The sequence below is a fragment of the Chrysochloris asiatica genome, unplaced genomic scaffold (assembly GCF_000296735.1).
Source record: "Chrysochloris asiatica unplaced genomic scaffold, ChrAsi1.0 scaffold00047, whole genome shotgun sequence".
Classification (NCBI taxonomy): Eukaryota; Metazoa; Chordata; class Mammalia; order Afrosoricida; family Chrysochloridae; genus Chrysochloris; species Chrysochloris asiatica.
The window spans coordinates 8,261,020-8,275,787 of NW_006408565.1; positions in this window are offsets into that span (position 1 = coordinate 8,261,020).

The window sequence follows — 14,768 nt, forward strand, 5'->3', positions numbered from 1 at the left end:
CCTAATCTGTTTTCATCTGGAAGCTCATCTGAAACCTGTCCATCATGGGTGACCCTGCTGGTATTTAAAATACCGGTGGCATAGCTTCCAGAATCACAGCAACCCACAAGCCAACACAGTAAGACAAACTGACAGACGAGTGGTTAACAAAAGATTGTTGTTGTTACATGCTGTCGAGTTGATTCTGACCCATAGCGACCCTTGTTGTTGTTGTTGTAAAGTGCTGTCGAGTCGGTTCCGGCCCATAGTGACCCTGCATAGGGTTTTCCAGGAACAGCTGGTGAGCTTGAACTGCCAACCTTGCAGTTCAAACAGCTTTGCAGTCTGGTGCATTAATTCACAGTGCCACACCAGGACTCCTTGGTGGTAGTGGCGGCTGTGTGCCATGCAGTCGGTTCCGACTCATAGCAACCCTGCACAGGGTTTCCAAGGCTGTAAATCTTTACGGGAGCAGAACGCCTCATCTTTCTCCCGTGGAACAGCTGGTGGTTTTGAACTGCTGACCTTGAGGTTCACAGTCCGATTCGTAACCACTACACTACCAGAGCTCCTTCCTGGACTTCTTGTTGTTTTTAAGTGCCGTGGAGTCGGTTCCGACTCATAGCGATCCTGTACAGGGTTTCTGAGGCGGTAAATCTTTACGGGAGCAGAACGCCTCATATTTCTCCCACGGAACAGCTGGTAGTTTCGAGCTGCTGATTTGCGGTTCACAGCCCGATTCGTAACCACTACGCGACCAAAGCTCCTTTCCAGGACTCCTTAGCTACCCCCCACCCCCACCAAAGTAGTCTTAAATCTTTGTTCTCCAAACTGAGATCCCAGAAGAATTCTAGTACCTGGACTTTCTCTTAAATTATCTTCCCATTTTCTTTCTTTGTCTATCATTTGCTATCTGCTTATGACAGAGGAAAAAAACCCTCAGCATATTACCTACCTACATGTTGTTGTTGTTAAGTACAGTCAGTTCAGACTCATAGCAACTCTGTATATGGTTTCCAAGAGTGGCTGGTGGCTTTAGACTGCTGACCTTGTGGTTCACAGTCCAGTGCTTATTCTATAGTGCCACACCAGTAGTCCATATATATGGATAAACACTGGACTGCTAACCTCCAGGTTGGTGGTTCAAACCCACCAGCCACTACTTGGATACCCTATACAGGGTTGCTAAGAGTTAGAATGGACTCAATGGCACTTAACAAAACAACACTATATATAGTAAAAATGGGAAAATAAAAAAAATGTTAAGGTATCAGTATGAAAAAGAAGTGTGAACTCAAACAATATTGAATCAGAAATACAGTGTGATGTTGAACATTAAAACAGAAAGAAAGTAAAAATAAAAAATACACTGAGAGAAATTTTCAATTTAAGAATGTAATTCAAACTCACCAGCCACGGAGAAAGATGACGTGTTCTGCTCTATAAAGATTTATAGCCTTGAAAACCCTCTACAGGGTCTCTCTGAGTCAGAATCAGTTTAGTAGCAGTGGGTTTGATTATTTGGGTTAATATCTTAGAACTCAGGCATTTGATCAGCCTAAAAGTGGGTCATTTTCAATATTGCCTTCATTTCCACTATGTAAGACGGGGATACATATTAAGGGAAAGGTAGCAAATTCCTTGCCCAACACTCACTAGGTGCTCAGTATATCGTACTGATCATCATCATTACCATCACAGGCAATAGAGCATACTGCTGAGGAGGATAAACTTTGGAATTAAGACAAAATTTTAATTCCGGCTCTAGCACTTATTAGGTGTTAACACTAGGCAACTCTAAGTCTCAGTTTCCTAATTTATAAAATGGGCATAACAATATTTACCAACACAGGGCAGCTATAAAGATTAAACGACATGAACATAAATAAAGCGCTTTGCAATGTGCCTGGTACATGAAAGCTCTCAATGAATGTAAGCAATAATTACCATGGTTGTAATAAAAAGACAAGTCAAGACAGGAGAGGTCAGGTCAGGAACAGCCTGTCAATGGTCATTATAAGGAGGTTAGTTAGAAACACAAGACGGTATTTCAGCATCATGAATTCAGAGGACAAAGTCAAAGTTGAACACAGATGTCTAGGTCATATTTAAAAAATTATATCAGGGAAGACGTCTGAACATAATTAGGTTTGTATAGAAACATCAAGCAGAAGGAAGGGCTCAGACAAAAGTATTATCTGGATGTTTGTGTAAGTTCACACCAGGCATAAGACTCCCCCTTCCACTTCTTTCCCTGCACGCCGCCCCCCCCACCCCCCCAAAAAAAAGACCTAAGGAACCTACAAACAGTACTTCAGAATCAAGTATATATTACCAGACCCAGTAGAAATTAGCTAGATTTATAGATCCTGGTATAGCTGTTATTTTTTTGGAGTCCTGGTATGGAACTATAGGATAAGCACTGGGGTGCTAATCACAAGGTTGGCAATTCAAATCCACCAGCCACTCTTTGGAAACCCCAGGGTCACTCGGGCACTTAACAACAACTACTACTATTTACCACCTGCCAAATTTAAACTTTCTTTTTGACTTGGTTCAATGCTGATTCTAGGTTACTATAAAGGCAGCAATAAAACTTTAAAAATGAAACAATGAAAAAGTCTTTAGTCATCATCTGGTTCAATCTTTTACTCATCACTGAAGTAGGAAACAGGATCAAAGAGGTTAAATGCCTTGCTCAGAGCTTGGACTAGAATTCAGGTCTTTTTCTTGAGTGTAATTGTAGGACTCATATCAATAGTTGTATAAGTAAATGGTCAAGGAAATAGTTATGTTCCCAAAGAAATACTTCCCAAGAAGTCCATACTCTATTATAACAGTAATGAATTTCTTGCTGTTGTTGTTACTAAGTATCTTCGATTCAGTTCCAACTCATAGTGATCCTATGTAGGATTTCCAACAGTGTCTTAGAATTGCTAATTATGTTGCCTTTGGGACAAGAAGGACTCTGGTGTGGTGCTGTAGGATCCACACTGGACTGCGAACGACATGGTTGACAGTTCAAACCTACCAGCTGCTCCTCAGATACCCTATACAGGGTATGTTGCTATAATTCGGAAACAAGTCTATGGCACTTAACAACGATAACACGGGACAAGCCAACACGGGTTCGCTAACCAGCTTATTTTATTTTCATTCCAACAATTAATATTTACTTTATGTCAACTGGTAAGCACACAAGCAGAGAAAGCCAGATACTGGCCCATTGATAGCTTTAAAACTAGTTAGCAACGCCTTGAGTTCATTCTAGTTTCCATGTAGTATGATTTAGAAAAGCAAACAGAAGTCTCATCTTAACTTTTTAAGTAGACAATTATCTCTTATTAACTGTCATCTAATAAAAAATACTTTTTAAGAGTACTTTTACTCCACAGTTTACTGCTTTAAGGAATGGTGGAAGCACCAGGATTAAAATTTGTGAACCTCTTCCTATTTTATTTAATGAAAAGACACAAAAGACCCTATAAAAAATATTTAGACTACAGTTTGATTTAGATAGACTGAGACCACAGTAGGTTTTTACTATTGATATCTGGACCAGAGTTCTTTTTGGAATTTGGTGCTTGATGTCGGAATTCTCAACCTGTGGTATGCAAATGATACAACTTTGCTTGTTGAAAATGATGAGGAATTAAAATACTTACCATTGAAAGGCTGTAGCCTTCAGTATGGATTGCAACTCAATGTAAAGAACACAAATATCCTCACCACGGGACCAATAAATAACAATATATGGAGAAAACACTGAAGTAGTCAAAGATTTCATTTTACTTGGATCCACAATTAACACTCACAGAAGCAGCCGTCATGAAATCAAATGACATATTGTATTAGGCAAATCTTTTGAAAAAGAACTCTTTAAAAGAAAAGGTACCAGATTTGAGGAATAAGGTGTATCTGATCCAAGCCATAATATTTTCAATAGCCTCATACACATGGAAAAGTTGGGACAATGAATAAGGAAGACCACAGAAGAATTGATGCATTTTGAGTTAAGGTGTTGTAGAAGAATATGAAAAGTGCCATGGAATTCCAGAAGAACAAACAAATCTATGTGGGAAGAAGTACAGTGAGAATGCTCCTTAGAAGTGAAGATGGCAAGACTTTGTCTCTTGTGCTCTGGACACATGATCAGGAGGGACCAGATCTTAGAGAAGGACATCATACTTAGTAAAATGGAGGGTCAGTGAAAAAGAGGAAGACCTCCAACGAGATGGACTGGCAGCAGCAGTGGACTAAACCTTAACACAGATTATGAGGATGGCACAGGACCGGGCACAGTGTTTCTTTCTGTTCTACATAAGTTTGCTGTTAGTCAGAACCAACTTGAAGGCACCTAACAACAGCCCCAATTCACTATAAAAGTTAGAAATTAGTGAATTTTCTTGTGGTGAGAATTGTGTTTAAGTATGCAATTCCTTCTTTCATTACTTTTGAGACATGGTTTAAACTTTGGAGTCCATGGGTGGTGTAAACATTTAAAGTACTCAGCTACTAACTGAAAGGGTGAAGGTTTGAGTCCACCCAGAGGCATCTTGGAAGAAAGGCTTAATGATCTACTTCCGAAAAATCAGCCATAGAAAACCCTATGGAACAACTTCTATTCTGACACACATGGGGCTGCATGAGCCACATTCAACTCAACAGTAATTGGTCTGTTTTGGTTTCAACTTTAGTTACAAAATTTTTTCAAAATTCTATAGTTTTGAATTTGGAAAATAATTTATGTTCAAAAGTCTTTTGCCTTGGGGAGGGAGGAAATGGAGTTCAGAATATAACCCAGAAATTAGGCATAATCTATATTACTAACCATTATTACTATGTGTAAACATTTTCATTGGGTGTTTTCTTTACTTCTTGTTGTTGTTAAGTGACACTGAGTCAGTTCCAACTCACAGCAACCCTGTATACGGTTTCTGAGGAGCAGCTGGTGAGTCTGAACCACTGACCTTGTTATTCAAACAAACTGGATTTTATTCCTCTGATATGACCCTTGAAACAAGAAGAAAACAAAAACAAAAAATAGAGATAATCACAAATTTTCTTGATCTTTCAATTTCTTAAGACTATACTTTTGTCTTCTCTGTTGGAAAAACATTCCCCTAGAGATTCAAATACATAAAAAAGCTTCAGGAGGGAACAGTAGCTAGAGAAAGATATCCTGCTTGGTAAAATGGGAGGGTCAGAGAAAAAGAGGAAGACCCTCAACAAGATGGATTGGCCAGGTGGCAGCATCGATGGACTCAAGTGTGGCAACAGTAGTGAGGTTGGCCCAGGGTCGGACATTGTTTTGTTCTGCTGTGCACAAGGTCGCTATGAGTCGGTGCCAACTTGATGGCACCTAACAACAACTGTTGTTGTTGTTGTTAGGTGCCATCAAGTCGATTCCGACCCATAGTGACCCTGTACAGGGTTTCCGAGGGTGTAAATCTTTACGGGAGTAGAAAGCCTCATCTTTCTCCCGCGGAGCGGCTGGTAGTTTCGAACCGCTGATCTTAAGGTTCGCAGCCCAATTCATAACCACTATGCTACCAGAGCTCCTTAACAACTACTAGAGATTCAAAAAAGAGCTCTTGTAGTGTAGTGGTTACGAGTTGGGCTGCTAACCTCAAAGTCAGCAGTTCAAAACTACCAGTTGTTCCGCAAAAGAAAGATGAGACATTTTGCTCACATAAAAAAAGATTTACGGCCTTGGAACCACATACAGGGTCACTATGAGTTGGAACCAACTCCATGGCATAGAACCAACCAACAGAGATTCAAAATGGAGTCCAAAAACAACAGAGATTAAAAACTTTTAGTGACATTTACAACTCCAAATATTTTTATGAGCAAACACATATCATACATCCACATGAGAATACACATGATGTTTCAATAAACAATTTGTAAGATAAAACATATTTTGAAACACAGTACTTTCATTTAAATGTAACTTTATGTTGATGTATCAATATAAATTAGACTACCTAGGAGAGTAAACTCTTAGCTATGTTAATTATCTCCCTTAGCATAATTTAGCCAATTACTTTCTTATGGTCTAAAATGTCCCAAGAGGTTAAGAAGGAAGTCCCTTCTTTCTGGAAAGGATTACCAGCAGAAGTTATTAGTAGATCACACATATACATGCTAATTTTCAAATTCAGGAGATGATTGGTGGAGGGATCAGCTGCCTTTTCTACTTCATTATCTACTGTAATCTAGTCTGACTAGCTCTGGGTAGTTATAACACCCGACAACTAATAACCTGTGCCTTGAAGTCCCTGTGGAAATTAGAAAGCATTAGTAGTCATGTGTAAACTCCGCATCATCTCATCTATTTATATTAGTCGTTCTCTTGGGCTAGAATTTCTCTCCCACATCCACCGGGAGAACTCTTAACTTATCCTTTAAGAACTGGCATAAACACTGCTTCCTCTATATGAACCTTTCTTTAGTCATTTAATAAGAATTCCAGCGAAGAGTTATTGAACCCTGATGTGGCCAGCACTGTGTTGGTGCTAAAAACCCCTTAAGATGCTTACGTTGTTGTTAAGTGCCATCAAGTTGGTTCCAATTCACAGAGACACTGTATATCTTTATAGGAGCATAAAGCCTCATCTTTCTGTCTTGGATCTGCTAGTAGGTTGGACCTACTGACCTGTGGCTAGAAGTCCAGTGTTTATGCTACAGTGCTATGTGCTCCCAAGGTCCTTATTGTTGTTGTTAAATGCCATTAAGTTGGTTCCAACTCACAGCAACCCTATATAGGGTTTCGGTGGAGTAGCTGGGTGGGCTTGAATCATTGACATTGCGGTTAGCAGTTCAGTGCTTATCCTACACACCAGTATTCCTTATCATTCAAATAAATAGGATCTACAATACAGTATGATGGATGAGTACTTAAATGCTAAGCCCTGGTAGAGCAGTGGTCAAAGCACTCAGATGCAAACTGAAAGATCAGTGGTTTAGACATGCAACACCCACTCTGTATAGAGTTTCTGAGGAGTGGCTGATGGGTTTGAACAACAGTTCAAGCTGACCTTGCAGTCCAGTGCATTATCCTGCAGTGCCACACCAGGACTCCTTATAGAACTACAGCCTTGGAAATCCTATGAGGTTGATATGAGTCGGAATTGACACAATGGCAGTGGGTTATGGGTGAAGTACTATGCAAACACAAAGGGGAAGTATTGCTTCACTTTTTCTTGCAAGCTCAGAGAAAATATCTTTAAGTAAGGGACATTTGTCATGGAAGAACTACAGTCAGAATGCCCCTTAGAAGCAAAGCAAGGATGGCAAGACTTCATCTAAGGTCCTTTGGACATGTTATCAGTAGAGACCAGTCCCTGCAGAAGGACATCATGCTTGGTAAATTAAGGGTCAATGAAAAAGAAAGATTTGGCTACCACAATGGGCTCAAGCAGCAATTGTGAGGGTTGTGCAGGAGCAGGCGCTCTTTCACTATGTTGTGCATAGGATGGCGATGAGTTGAAGCCAACTTGAAGGCACCCAACAACAAATGACATCTAACAATCTGAGTGAGGCATAGGAAACATGTGCTTAGAGCACTATTAGAAAATATACTGACCTAGAGGTGAAAATAATGTCCAAGTATCTCAGTATGGCTAGAGAGAAGAGTCAAAAGATACAACTGGAGAGGTAATCATGGTAAACAGCTGATCATGACTATAGTCGGACTGGACAGATCACCCTGAATTGCAAAGACCTGCAGACTTTCTAATAAGTTAGAAACTCCTCATGCACAGAGCCATGATCCTTGTTGTCAAGTGCTGTCAAGTTGGTTCCAACCCATAGCCACCCAGTACAGGGTTTCTGAGGAGCGGTTTGGTGAACTTAAACCACCGACCTTGTAAGTTCAAATGACTTTGCAGTCCAGCACATTAACTCACAACGACACACCAGGGCTCCATATCTATTCTTAGGCGCTCAATATTTAGAAACAGCTTAGTGCACAGTAGACATACAACAAGTATTTATTTACCTTGAGTTCAAAGGAACAAACCGTATTCTTCCATTTTAAGCTTTGCTCATGGAATATAGTTTCAAATGGCAATTAAGAGAGAAAAGTACTACACATGGAGGCTGGAAGAAATGTGGATGCCATGGATTATACTATCATTCCAAAGGATCCTGGGATTTGCTGTGAAATGCTCACTTTTGTGGGAAAACAAATTTTATGTTCATGATGGTTTTTGAGAATTTACTGCTTTGCAAGTAATAAAACTTTTCAAAGGAGATAAACTTGTCACATAAATGTTTATATAAACCCTCATATAATCACTATTGTTATGCTCAAGACCCTCAGCAGAAAGTATTTCACGCAAACTAGCCTAAGATCAAAGTTGAACTAGATAAAGGTTAAGAGTAGGCAGGCCTAATGCTATCACTGGATACTCATTCCACCTATCTTTAATAATACCGGTTTCGTTCTGTGGCTGGCTGATTGGATACAAAAACCAAACAATAAAAACTGCTTTCAAATAACTCTTAACTCGTTGCTCTCCACTGGCTTTTAGAAAGCAGCATCATTTACCAATGGAAGACAGCTTTGGAGTTCCATACAAGTACACAAAAATTGCAGCTTTCCTGTTTACTAATTAAGTGACTCTAGATGAATTACTGAATTTATATGAGTCTCAGCTTCCACATCTGTAAAATGGAGATAATTACTGTAGAGTTATTATTTGTTGCCATTGAATTGATTACGACTCACGGTTATTTCATATGTGCAAAGCAGAACTTCACCATAGAGTTTTCAAGGCTGTGACCTTTTGGAAGCAGATCACTATGCCTGGCTTCCAAGGTACCTCTGGGTGTTTGCAAACTGCTACCTTTTCAGCTAGTAGTCAAGTGCTAAATTGCTTGTGCCACTCAGCTGCCTACAGACTTATTGTTAAGTGCTGTCAAATCAGTTCCGATGCATAGCGACCCTGTATAGGGTTTCCAAAGAGCTTCTGGTGAGCTTGAACTGCCGAACTTGCAGTTCAAACGGCTTTGTAGCCTGGCACATTAACCCACAGTGCCACACCAGGACTCTTGACAGACTTGTTAGGGGAACTAAATAAGATAAATCTCTAAGGAGTCTGATTATTGAAAGTGCTTAATGCATTTTGGCTCCCTCTGCCCTCATTTATATTCTTTAATAAATGGCAAAAATAAATAAAGATTTAAATGCCACAGTTCTTCAGAAAAAACTAGAGAGGTTCTGGTAAGTTTTTATATCACTGTGGCTATATAGCACTCCTGTCCTCATTAGTGACAAGCAAGATGTAATGTTTATGTTTTATGTTTACAATACATTGGACTATGTTTGTAAGAGAGATAAATCGAAATTATGCCAATAGGTTTCAATCTATGAAATTGGAACTATCTAAACTTTCACTTGAAGCTTCTGTTTTGAGGATAATAAGCTCTTAAGGATGTAATTAAGGAACCCTGGTGGCACTGTGGGTTAGGCACTGGGCTGCTAATTGCAAAGTCAGTGGTTAACACCAACTAGCCACTCCATCAGAGAAAGATGAGGTTGTCTGTTCCCATAAAGATCTAAAGTCTCAGAAACCCAAAGAAACAGTTCTACTCTGCCCTATATGGGGCTGCTAAGTTGGCACTGACTCAGTGGCTGTGTGTGTGTGTGTGAGACAGAAAGAGAGCGAGAGATTGAGAGAGATCGAGAGAAGGATACCACAGGGGTCAGAAGATGCTTCTACTATTGAGGAGAGAGTGAAAAGAAATTGTAGTACATAAAGAAGCTTCATTTACGAAAGGTGAAAAGCCTTTACTGTGGTTAAGGATGTGATGAATTCCTTAGAACACTGCAGAGTGAGTGGGAAAGGTAAATCTACAGAAAAGAAGGAATTATCTGAATGGAGATGAGAGAATGTTGGGAAAAATATTACTGAGCAACAAGAGTCATAGGTTATATATAAGAGGGCTACAAAAAGTTTATGGAAAAATCCTATTATCTTTTAGTTATTTTTTTCCATAAACTTTTTTATGCCCTCTTGTATACAGTAGATATAGGGATGAGGGGAGAAGGGAGGTGAGAGTATACAACTGATGTCCCTACAGCTTTAAACCACTTTAAACCTATATTCAGGCAGTTGAATAAAATTATTGCCAAGGTCCCTCTCAGTTCTGGAATTCTGCAGCAGAGTCAAAACAATAATTTAATCGAATTTCAATGCTCTATTTCAAATAATGATTCTAAGAAATGTTTCATTATGGAAACAGACAGTGGCTATAGTGTACTTCATATAAACAATCTAACTTAATCCTTCTCATAGAATGTGAAATAGTTTAATCAATTGAAGCATTATTATTTGTAAACTAGAACCCTCATTTATTCATCCCACAGGAAGTGTCAGGGACTGTTCTAGGTGTTGAGGATACCACAGTGAATACCATGTGAAGAAAAATTCCTGCCCTCATCTAGTACTTTGTTGCTATTGCTATTAAGTGCTGCTGAGTCAGTTTCAACTCATAGTGACCTTGATAGGGTTTTTAGCTAGTAGGTTTGAACCATCGCCTTGCGGTTAGCAGTCCAGTGCTTATACTACAGCAGCACACCAGAACTCCATTTAGTATGTTACACATCTAGTATGTTAAAAGGTCACAGGTGCTAGGTGGGCCGGGAGGGAGGGTGTTGTATTATAAATTAGCTGAGCAGAGAAGGCCTAATGAAAACGACATATTCCTCAATTAAGCTCCTCTGTCATTGTACTAACACTTTAGTTCTTTTTATTCTAATAGCGGCAAACTAAGAAGCAATGTTTCCAAGCTCGCTAAAAATATTAATTACACTTTCATGTATTTCAAGGGGCTCTGATGGTGCAATGGGTTAAGTGTTGGGCTTCTAACTGAAAAATTGGAGGTTTGACCCACCAGCCACTCCACTGGAGAAAGACAAGGCAGTCCACTTCCATAAAGATTTACAGCCTTGAAAACCCTATGGAGCAGTACTGCTTTGTCTTCTCATAATAGTATCCTATGAGTGAGATTTGATGAGAGGGCAGTGAGTTACAGCATATTTCAATCACTGGTCACTGAAATAATGGTTATCATTTGTGGAGTTCAATTCTCAAATAGCTAAAGGTACAATGTCCAATGTTGCCAGAAGTCACACGAGATTATTTAAATTTCTATTGATTAAAATTGCATGAAATTTGCAATCCAGTTTCTCAATTGTACTTCCATATTTTAGGTGCTCAGTGGCTCTATAACCTATGTCTACATGAGACTACAAATATAGAATGTTGTTATTGTTAAGTGCCGTCGAGTTGGTTCCGACCCATAGCGACCCTATACAGGGTTTCCTAGGCTGTAAATCTTTACGGGAGCAGAATGCCTCCTCTTTCTCCTGCGGAGCAGCTGGTAGTTTCGAACTGCTGGCCTTAAGGTTCACAGCCCGATTCGTAACCACTACGCTACCAGAGCTCCTTTACAAATATAAAATAGTGCCAGTATTATTGAAAGTTCTATTGGACAGTGCTAATAAAGCATTCAGAACCTGAAAGATTTTTAAAACACGCTTAGATTAGTCAAGGTACTAACTACACATTGCATCAGCATCTGTTACCTATTTTCCAGAACACCAACTCCAAACAGCAGAAAACTCTGAAGAAACCTGAATAGTTTGAAAAATGTTTTCTGTTTCAGTAACAAACTACTGAGCTATTTATACAAAGGGTAAGTCAGAAAGTATTGCTACTATTGTTCCAGTTCATTCACGCACAGGTTTATCCCAAACAAACATGTTTAAACACATCTCTGATCAGTGAATCCTAGTCTCATTAGGGTGAATACAAATAAAAGGTCCAATCAAAACAGTGGCTTCTGAGATGATCTGCTGGGCCAGTTAAATTGAAAGCCTTTTTGGGATTTCAAAGAACCCTACACAGGGATGCTATGAGTTGGAACCGACTTGATGACACTTAACAACAACCATCTTGATAGATTTTCTCAAAGAACACAGGATACCACAGGTGCTTGTTAGGAAAAGTTTTATTTTGTTCCACAAACTCAGAGAACATTGAAAAGGAATACAATTTGAATCTCTCGAGGATACCCAGATTGACTTTTTGAAGTGGTATAAACTGAAGAGGATAGAATTCTTCAGGGGAAGGATTAGAGGGAAGGAAATAGCCACTAAAGTGCATAGACCTAGATGAAGGGTATGTTAAGGGACAATAGCTTCACATTTGGACAATTCCGTTTAATAAAGATTTCTATTATTTTAAAGCAATAGTTTTTGGCTAATCCTCATATATTACCTTTGAAACCATTTCTTTAGCAACTGAATCTTCTAGTAAACAGTCAGTTTAAGTCTTTGACTATTAATAGCAATTCAAACCCTATGGAATCAAGAAAGGTTTTATTTCAATCTAAAGCCCTATTAAGAGTGATATTCATTTATTATTATTAGTTGGAAAAGTTAAGTCTCCATTTTATTGGTCATCCATTTAACATCTTTCTCTCCAAAACAATACTTTTACATGAGCTGAAGGTAGATTTCTGTATAGTTATAATGAAAGTGATTCAAGAATTTTAATCTTAAAGAATAAAATGTTTTATAAAACTATATGATACTCAGGAAAATTTAAGTTTCAGTTGGCCTCTATTAAGAAATCATTAAGTATCAATGATACAGCAACTAACTAATCAGAAATCAAGGAACTGCCCGTCATAGGGTTTTGAAACATGGTGAATGTTCCCCAGCAAAGCTGCATTCATAGCTAGTGACTCAAAGAGGTGACTATTAACCACTGCCATTTATCCTTCCTTCTCTCTTTCATAACTCTTTTGAGCTAATAGCGTCTGGCTGTCAAATTTATATTTAAGCGAAGGAGAAAGAAATGTAAACATTACCAACATTCAGCCATATACTCAATGGAATATATTAAGTGTCGGATGATAGCTATAATAACATTTGTAAAAGTTATTTGGAAGTTTCTAACAAGGAAATTCCTTTAAACAGCATTCTTTTCTGGTACATGTGGAAGAGAATACAACCTTCATCCTTTACTGATAAAAAGTTTTGAGTAATGAACACCAGGTTACATTATGAGCCAGGAATAATTCCTAAAAAATAAGTAAAGATGACTACATAGTTTGTCTATCAATCTAACTTCAGATAGTAATTCAAAAGTAATTCATTCTTTGTTTTTTACATGTGAATTATCTCTTTTATACCATTCCCTTCCCTCAAAACTCTCTGTCTTTCACAACCACAGGACCCTAAGGAGCTACAGGAATGAGGTACGGGAAAACATAACAGCTTATGTTATAGGCGCTGGAAGATGAGCCCCTCAGGTTGGAAGGTATTCGGAGGCACTCAAAATACAACTGGGGAAGAGCTGCCTTCTCAAAGCAGAGTGGATTGTGATGATGTGAATGGAATAAAGCCTCCGGGACCTTCATTTGCTGATGGGGCACAACTCAAAATGAAGAGAAACAAATGTAACCGTTCATTAACAATCGGAATGTACTAAGTATGAATCCAGGAAAACTGGAAATTGTAAAAAATGAAATGGAACAAATAAACATCGATATTCTAGAAATTAGTGACCTTAAATGGACTGGTATTGGCCATTTTGAATCTGACAATCACATGGTTTACTATGCTGGGAATGACAAATTGAAAAGGAATGGCAATGCATCCATCATCAAACAGAACATTTTGAGATCTGTCTTGAAGTACAATTCTGTCTGTGATAAGATAATATTCTTATGCCTACAATGAAGACCAATTAATACCACTATTATTCAAATTTATACACCAACCACTAAAGCCAGTGATGATGAAATTGAAGAATTCTACCAACTTCTTAAGTCTGAAATTGATCAAACATGCAATCAAGATGTATTGATAATTACTGGCAATTGGAATGCAAAGATAGGAAACAAGGAAGAAAGATCAATAGTTGGAAAATATGGCCTTGGTGTCAGAAACGATGCTGAAGATCCCATGATAGAATTGTGTAAGACCAATGACATCTTCATTGCAAACACCTTTTTGTTTTGTTTTGTTTTTAGTTGCCATCCAGTCGATACTGTCTCACAGTGACCCTATGCACAACAGAACGAAAAACTGCCTGGTCCTGGGCCAGCCTCACAACTTGCTACACCTGAGCCCATCACTGCTGCCACTGTGCCAATCCATCTCATTGGGGGTCTTCTTCTTTTTCTTGGACCTTCCACTTTACTAAGCATAATATTATTCTCCAGTGACTGGTCCTTCCTGATAATATGTCCAAAGTATGAGAGACGAAGTTAATACCTTGTGTTAAAAAACAAAACAAAACAAACTTGGGGTGGAAGAACACGGTACATAGAGAAATACTGTGACAGGTTTGCATGGGCTAAATGGGACTGAGGTAAATAGTGACGCATACTCAATCTTGGAACAACAGGGCTCTGTGACACAGGAATTCAGGCATAGTCTGAAGAGGGGAAATAATACTAAGATGCTTGACTGTCTTATGAATAGTGGTTTCCCTTGCCTACTATTGTAAAATGGACACTTGAGTAGGACAGAAAGGAATGTCAGAAAACATGATTACAGAAAGCTCGTAAGCCTGTCTTCAGCCTATAACTGACTGGAATACCTAAAAGGGGTTCTACAACTTGTTCAGTGAAACAGACCTCTTGTGGAGCCTTTGCAGTGTATAGGACCTTAGGTGGAATCCTGAGCCCCATCCAGAACCTTTTGAGGTGGGACGTTCCCACTAGAAAGGACAAGCAGACCAGCCTGGAACAGCTAGAGCAAC